Below are 7,425 nucleotides of genomic sequence, written 5' to 3' on the forward strand. Positions count from 1 at the left end.
GTTTTGTTTCTGCATTCCCAGTCATCCTCTCTGCTCTCACCGAAAGGGCTGTTTAAGAAGAGTATTCTGTAGGAAACCCTCCAGGGAGATCTCCAGTAATGACACATAGTAGCAATGAAATCGACTCCATCACCACCTTCACCTTTATTCGATATGCCTCTCTCATCCCCTGGCTTTCTGAGGAAAGGCATCACTCTTGTGAGCCCAACTTCCTGCAGGACCTGCACACAAATCATTTCTTCAGCTGGCCACATCATTGCCAAACTTACTTCTGGTAGTTCTTGCTCCACACCATGGAAAGCTCCCTAGCTTTCACAGATTTTAAAGGCGTAACAGCATATCCCAAGGTGCTAGTCCCTCTTATTTCAGTGTGGATAGAAGGATGCAGTCTCAGACAGGATTTCAAGGGAAACCAAAAGGTAGAATTAGGCTGTCCCTTGGGCTTTGCATTTCAGAAAGTCAACCAGGGGAGATCTAGCAAAACTATTACCCCTTAATAAGTGTCTCACTTTACTTCAGACGTGCCCAAAAGATGGAGTACAGTTTTCTCATAGCCCATCTCTCCACATGGTCTGCCTTTACCAGGTAAGTTATTAATAGCTAGGGTAAAACTGTCTGCTGGGGAAACAGGAGCAGGCCATATGTACATAAACTTCATTTTAAATAGAATGGAATTTGAATAGGAATAATCTACTGACTAGAAGAAAAAAAAACACACAGCACACACACACTGTTCTTATTAGTTCCTTAAATATTATTTGGACAGTTTTTAACATGTATATTTAATTTGTATTGTTATTTTGTTCTATGCTAATATTTAATAAAATATATGGCTATCAATAGTGCATATCTATACCTGCACTATAAGTCCTTTGCTGATAGAACTGTTAGGAATATTTTTATGAGAACAGATAACAATGAAAGACTTTTGATCTCCTGCATTTTTTCAAACTGTTTGCTTTTCAACACATCCACTATTGCTGGCCATTCACATTACAGTCTACCTGGCCAAGTGCATGACAGGACATAAGATTAAACAAATCACCAGAAAGCAGAGGCACTTGAATGAGTTTCTCCAAATTTGAGTTCTGCTAGATGCAACATGCAGTTCTCACATTCATGAAGCACATTATAGGCTAAATCCAGTTTAAGGTGGACACAGTGGTACTGTGTGCCAAACACTGATAGCAAATGTTCCTCTTTGGAGCACTGTTCAGGTGGTAGAGAACACTGCAGAGTTGTTCTGTGTTGCCGTATGATGTTTCTTCATCCCAAGACAACCAGCTGGGTCCACATGCTGCTTGACAGACCTCACCAAGCATCCTCAGCACACGACTGGGGGCCTCTGCCCAAACCACTGCTCTCCATTTCCATGGAGCAGGTCTCTAACAAGTCAGGCCTTTCCAAGACACAGGAAGAGAGTGACAGTCATAGATTCAATTAAAAATGGTTCTCTCTGGAAGAGAGCTGTGCAGAAATTCCACTGATTAGTGAAATCTCTGAAGACTGCTTGTGTGGTATGGGTGGTGTTTGAGAATAGGCCAAGAGACAGCAAACAAACCAGCACTGAAACACTTTCTCCTCACCTGGCCCACAGCCAGACTGCCCCTCTGGTGTGACTTAGGGCATCCTGGGGGCTGCTCTGCATTACGCTGCCTGTCAGTGTCTTTAAAAAGCTATTATGGCTGCTGGGAATCTCTGCAATGAAGGAAGACTTGAGTAAGTCCTTCCCTGCCAACACATCCAGTGCCAGGCAGCAGCAGGAGGGTGTTTTCAGCATGACTTCATGCCAGAGGTTCTCTGTACACTAAACAGCCTGGCAAAGTACACAGAGCAACAGAAACAGATGGATCTAGACTAGCGTAATCAAATGGATCTCACAGGACATTTGGTGTATCTTTAATGCGAGTGTTTGCCTATCAGCCATCTCTTGCAATTCACTGTTCTTCAGTGTGAGGAATGGTGCCAAAGTCACCCAAGTACAAGCCAAGTTGCAAGTTTTTCAGCTACGCTCACAGTCCTGTGAGTTTCTTAAGGAGGTTGCATTTTATATGAGAAACTGAACTCAAAATTGAGGCCAAACTTCCACCTTTGCAGCACCTGCACACTTCCTTGGGAAGCTGGCATGTACATCTTGCAACAGCATTCATGACGGGTAAGAAATGAAGCTGCTTTTATGGCAATTCAGGCATATCTTACAATAGATTTTCACATTATGATAAAATTAACTGCATGTTGCTGGCAGCACTCTCTTATTTTAATAAACAATCAGGTACACATTTTGTTCTAACAGTCATATAAACAAGATAAGATATGATTTCTAGGAACATGCTTCTATAAAAGTGCAACAGTCAGTATTAACACTAAGCACTTTGCACTTGCAGAAGATACTGCATACTTAACTGATATATCAGTTAATGTTGATGCATTTCCAACAACCCACATGAGGATAGAAAGAGTTTCCATAGCATTTTAAGAAGCACAAGAATAGCATTTCTGAAAGCAAACAGGGGATCTCAAACTGCATATGAAAGCCATTAAACAAATCATTCCCCCTCCCTTTCTCACCTACTTTCTAGCCTTCTTTTATTCAGCAGGGTCCGATTTCCAGGGGTGCCAAGTCTATTTTAGCACGTCTGTTATCCTTGCACCTGCACTGAGCAGGCATCAAAGCAGTTGTGCAGAAATCCCAGCTTCACTCTTTGACTCACTGGAGGCATTACCAGCCCCCAGGCTCTTGCATATCCCTGTCATTCACAGCAGCTGCTGAGGAAGCTTTCCCCATATTCTGAAACATCCAAGATCTTGAAGTCAGGCCTTGATCTTCCCAGCTTTACCTAAAATTTCATGAGGGAGCTCTGCAGATTGGCAGGGCAGAGTCTCTACAGCCACAGCTCATCCCATTGCTCTCAGCCCAAGGCATCAGGCACCTTCATGTAGACAGGGACATGAGCTCACAGGTTAGGATCCAACTAAACAGAAATCATGGCCAAGTAAAGAAAGCAAGTGTTCTGGGCTGAGCTTTAAATAGATTCCCTGGGCCAATGGGCAGGGTGTGTTGGGGGGGTCCCAGGTGGGGCTGTTCAGGCCCATCAATGCCCCCAGCACCCTGGCAGTGTCTCAGCTGCACGTAGAGCTAATTTCTCCATGCAACTGTTGGATTTAGAGCAGTAGGTTTTACATAGGTTATGCTATATGGGACCAGGATTTGGCTTTTAAACAAAATCTCATATCAGAGGGACCTGCAAGCAGGAGCTCCCAGAAGGGAGACAACAGCTTCAATGGGGCTTTGCTGTCATTTCCCTTCCCATGCCACCACACAGGTCCACACTGCCTTCCTCTGCCTTTCCTGCCAAACTGACTTCACCTTTGGCTGCCTTGGATCCAACCCATGTTAACAGACTGCTTCCATACTTGTCTATCCTTTTTTAATCTCTAGTTTACCAGACACCAACAAATAATTTTTTAAAGCATAGATCAAGGCTGCATTGTCAAAATGACATGAATATCAAAATGGCAATTATGACTCAAACTTGCAGTAGCGATGGCTGTAAAGGTTCGTCCTGATGTTTGTTTAGCTCATACTGCAGCAAAATCTTGTTGATGAAAGTAAGAATAATTGCTCACAGTTTGACTGTAGGCACTGGTTAGGCAAGTCTTCTCAGACTCTAAAGATGTTATCTGGAAAATTAAGGAGTTGCTGTTGAACTCAGTTTCTGGACAAGTGTGGTAAATTCTGAGAAGGTTTATTAATTCATCCAAGCTCCTTGTCAGAGGGTCTAAATCCTTCTCTGGAGGCTGGCATAGAAAGAATTAACTTTCTCATTCTTCCTGCAGAAATGATCACAACTACCTACCCCGCATGGAGAGAAGTGGTGGCTGTAATGAATTATTTATCTGTAGCACACTGTAAGAAGAATGTGCTGTGATTAATTATAGAGCTGGGCAGGAAATGGTTTCTGTATCCCAAAAGGTTTTTAAGATTAAAAATGTGTTGCAATTCCACCCTGGGATAAAACCAAAACTCTTTAAAAAAAATCTTAGAAATAGAGAGCGAGCAAGACCCACCTACAAAAAACACTCACCAGTTCTATGTGTAGGACTCTTTTGCAATATGAAAGCCCAACAGGAAATTTTAACATCTAAGAAGAAAGTTTGGTAGGGAATTCATGGGGTCCAAACCATCCAGTTCAACCTCCACATCCTTGGGGAGTGCTCTAGGGAAGAGACCAACGTGCTGGAACAGGGACATGAACATTGTTGGTCTCACACAAGTGGTGTTTCTGCTGAGCCGGGATGGGGCTTAGCTCTTGAATTTTCATGTTGTCCATCTCACTTTGGCAAAACATTCATGAGTGGCCCTACCTGATTTCTTGGTTCTCAGAGAAGCAACCTGTTGTTTATACTGACTTTTCTGTTTTTACAGCTAAATACTGCAGAGTGAATGACCTTTTGTAAAGTTTTTGCCTCCAGATGGGAAACTTCCTTTTTCAAAAAGCTTACATGGAAGTGACTTTTTATTTTCTGAATCATTTCCCCCCGTGTGTCTCATAAATAAGAAGCTTTTCTCTAGGTTTTTTTTTGTCAACACTTCAAGTTTAAACATGTAGCATGACCATACGGGAGTGCCCTGCTATATTTTTAAGGCAGGCTGAGAACTGATTCATAAGATATGACGTAGAAGAAACTTCAGAAGTTGAATCCACTCCATCTAAAATCATTGTCTTGTTCCATAAAAGGAACAAGAAAAGCTTTGCCATATCATAATTGCAGCTGTAGAAGTTCATACTTGACATAGTTTCTCCCCAGGGTACAACTGTGGTAAGGAAAAAAAATATGCTGACTGAAATAACTTGAATGTATATAGATTAAAAACATGTGGTCTTTTTAGTAGCGAGTATGACTTGGTGAGGCTGGGGACCTGCTGAGATTTGTGAGGAGACATGGCAGATGAGATTTATCCTTTTCCTGGCACCAATAGAAAAATGTGAGAAAAGCACCAGGTGTCTCCTTTGGTCTTTTTGAGATGAAGCAGACAGAAATAAAAAGTAGCACAGCAAAAATTTCAGAACATTTTGCAAAGAATATGCACTTTGAAGCTTTTTGAACAGGGGAGCATGGAAAAGGAATGCCTGATTGAGAAATATTTTGAGCCACATGAGCCGGATTCAGTTTCCATGAAGTGTGCAGAGAGCACAGGCTAGCTAAACTCCAGCCTAGTCCAGCTAGCAGCCATGGGTAAGTGTGACATTCCCGATCTGCCACCTCCTCTCAGTTCCCTGAAGGCTGGCAAAAGTTACAAAAGTAATGTTGTTAAGAGCTGACGCCTTCTTAGTCCGATGTTCAGAATTAAATGTGTTTAGTAAAATGTGTGCCTGGGCTTGCCGATATACCTCAGCTCTGGTACAGAAGACTTACACTGATGAATCAGATAGCCACTCAGTCTGAACTGTCAACATAGTTGAATGGAGACGGGATCAATGCAGAATAAGACCTGAGACTGACAAACCCAGCAAATGTGAGCAACTGGTGGCACTGCTTTTATGTCATGTGGCTACCAGTCAGGCTTAGGCTGGCCCGTGGCTGATGAAGGCTTTGTAGGAAACAAATTGCAGCCTGGCAGAGACTGCAGATCTGGGTGTCCCTGTCTGGATGTGACCACCAACAACAACATCCAGATATGCCACCACCTTTTTGTTAAATACAATGGATTCTAATTTTAGGAATAAATCTTCAGAAGAACAGGCCAGAGCCATGCTCATCCAGTTCTTGAAAGCACAGCCACCTGCCTCTGGGGTGAGTGAGCACGGATGCAGGCCTTAGATCACAGGTGACAGACACAGCAGCATCACAGATGACACTGACAACATGCAGACAGGATGTAATGTTTATTATTCTTTCACATTTATTATTAGCCCTGGAGTTGTGATAGTCCTTTTGTTGTGTGGCTCTTGCTGTAGCAATTCACACCTGTGAAATTCCAAATCAGATTACCAAATCTATTTGATTTGGTACTGCATTTGAAAAGCAACCAGAAGCACCAGGTGATCCATTTCTTAAGTGAGACGTGACATTAAGAGTGTTCAACAGTTCTGTCCCATTTTTTTTTAACTGTCTGCCTGGTCACATTAAAATGAAAGTCACAGTGCTCACAGCACTGGTTACAATTACAAAATCTTACAAAATCTTGGACCTATTATAAGATGTCACCTTGTTATGTGCACTGTGTTTTGGGGTCTAGTTTCTCCAGCATGAGAAAATGAGTTCGACAACCCATTGATGTCATGTTCCTACCACACTTTTACTCAGCTGAATTTCTGAAGGGATAGATATTTTTTATTTATATGCTTTTAACACTATTTGATAATTATAATTGCATTTGATACATTCAGATGTTGGAGAAAATGTTACCGCACATAAATGGTATAATTTATAAATCCATAAGTGTATGGGTTTTTAAATTAATTATTCCAATATCTGTGCTTAACATATGGATCTGGTACTAGAGATTGTCAGGATCAGAATCTGTTCCCATTATCTGAACAGTAACTGGGCAAAATCTGATCTGAGTAGTCATTAAAAACTTTAGTGAGATTTTTATCTATTTTCAAATACCAGTCTAAACTTTATTGTGTTTAATCTAGCTTGCTTGTTAAAGAAACATAAAAAGGGACATTGGGAATGTAGATTTAGTGTAGTATAACTGTTAAGATGAAGAGTAATGGCTGGGAAGCCTTCCCTCTCAGATTTTCCTGCTATGCTAATGTCACCAAAGTCATATTACTGGAATGTGGATGTTCTTCAGAGTCTGTACAGGCAGAAGGAATGGTTCCTTTTTCCCAGCAGAAGCAGCTCTCCTGATCCACTGAATTCACACATGGGTGTAATTTTATGAATACCCACAGCAACATAGATTGATGCATTGCAAAGGTCTTTATTCTCTGTGTAAGGACATAAGTACCCAGGCTAGGTGTGTTCCCCATACTGGTTGGTGTAGGTGTCCCACTCTAAGGCCTGGGCCATGGGCCAGACTGCTTGACTTAGACCTGTTAAACATTCGCATAAGGCATTCTGTGCCATCCTGGGGAAAAAAATAAAAGCCTCGGTTTCCAGAATAAACTGGGATTTCTTGTGTTTTATTATTTGTAACACAGTGCTTTCTGATGAAGTATAGAAAAAAGATGTGTTTTCCAGGTGATGGGAAGTCTGATAGATTGGTAGGGAAGGAACTGACTGTATTTGTTCGTGTATTTGTTTGTTTGCTTGAACTGCTGGTTTTCAATTTGCTCATCACCAGGATGAGCAAATTGTCTTTTGGGGAGACAAATTGTGAGAAGCTCTTTTGTGGGACAGTGGTCTAATTTTTTTTTTGTATAAAGGAAGCCTTGTCCTGCTTGCAAATAGTTCTCAGGGCTGTATCTATAT

The sequence above is a fragment of the Nesoenas mayeri genome, assembly GCF_963082525.1.
Source record: "Nesoenas mayeri genome assembly, chromosome: 6".
Classification (NCBI taxonomy): Eukaryota; Metazoa; Chordata; class Aves; order Columbiformes; family Columbidae; genus Nesoenas; species Nesoenas mayeri.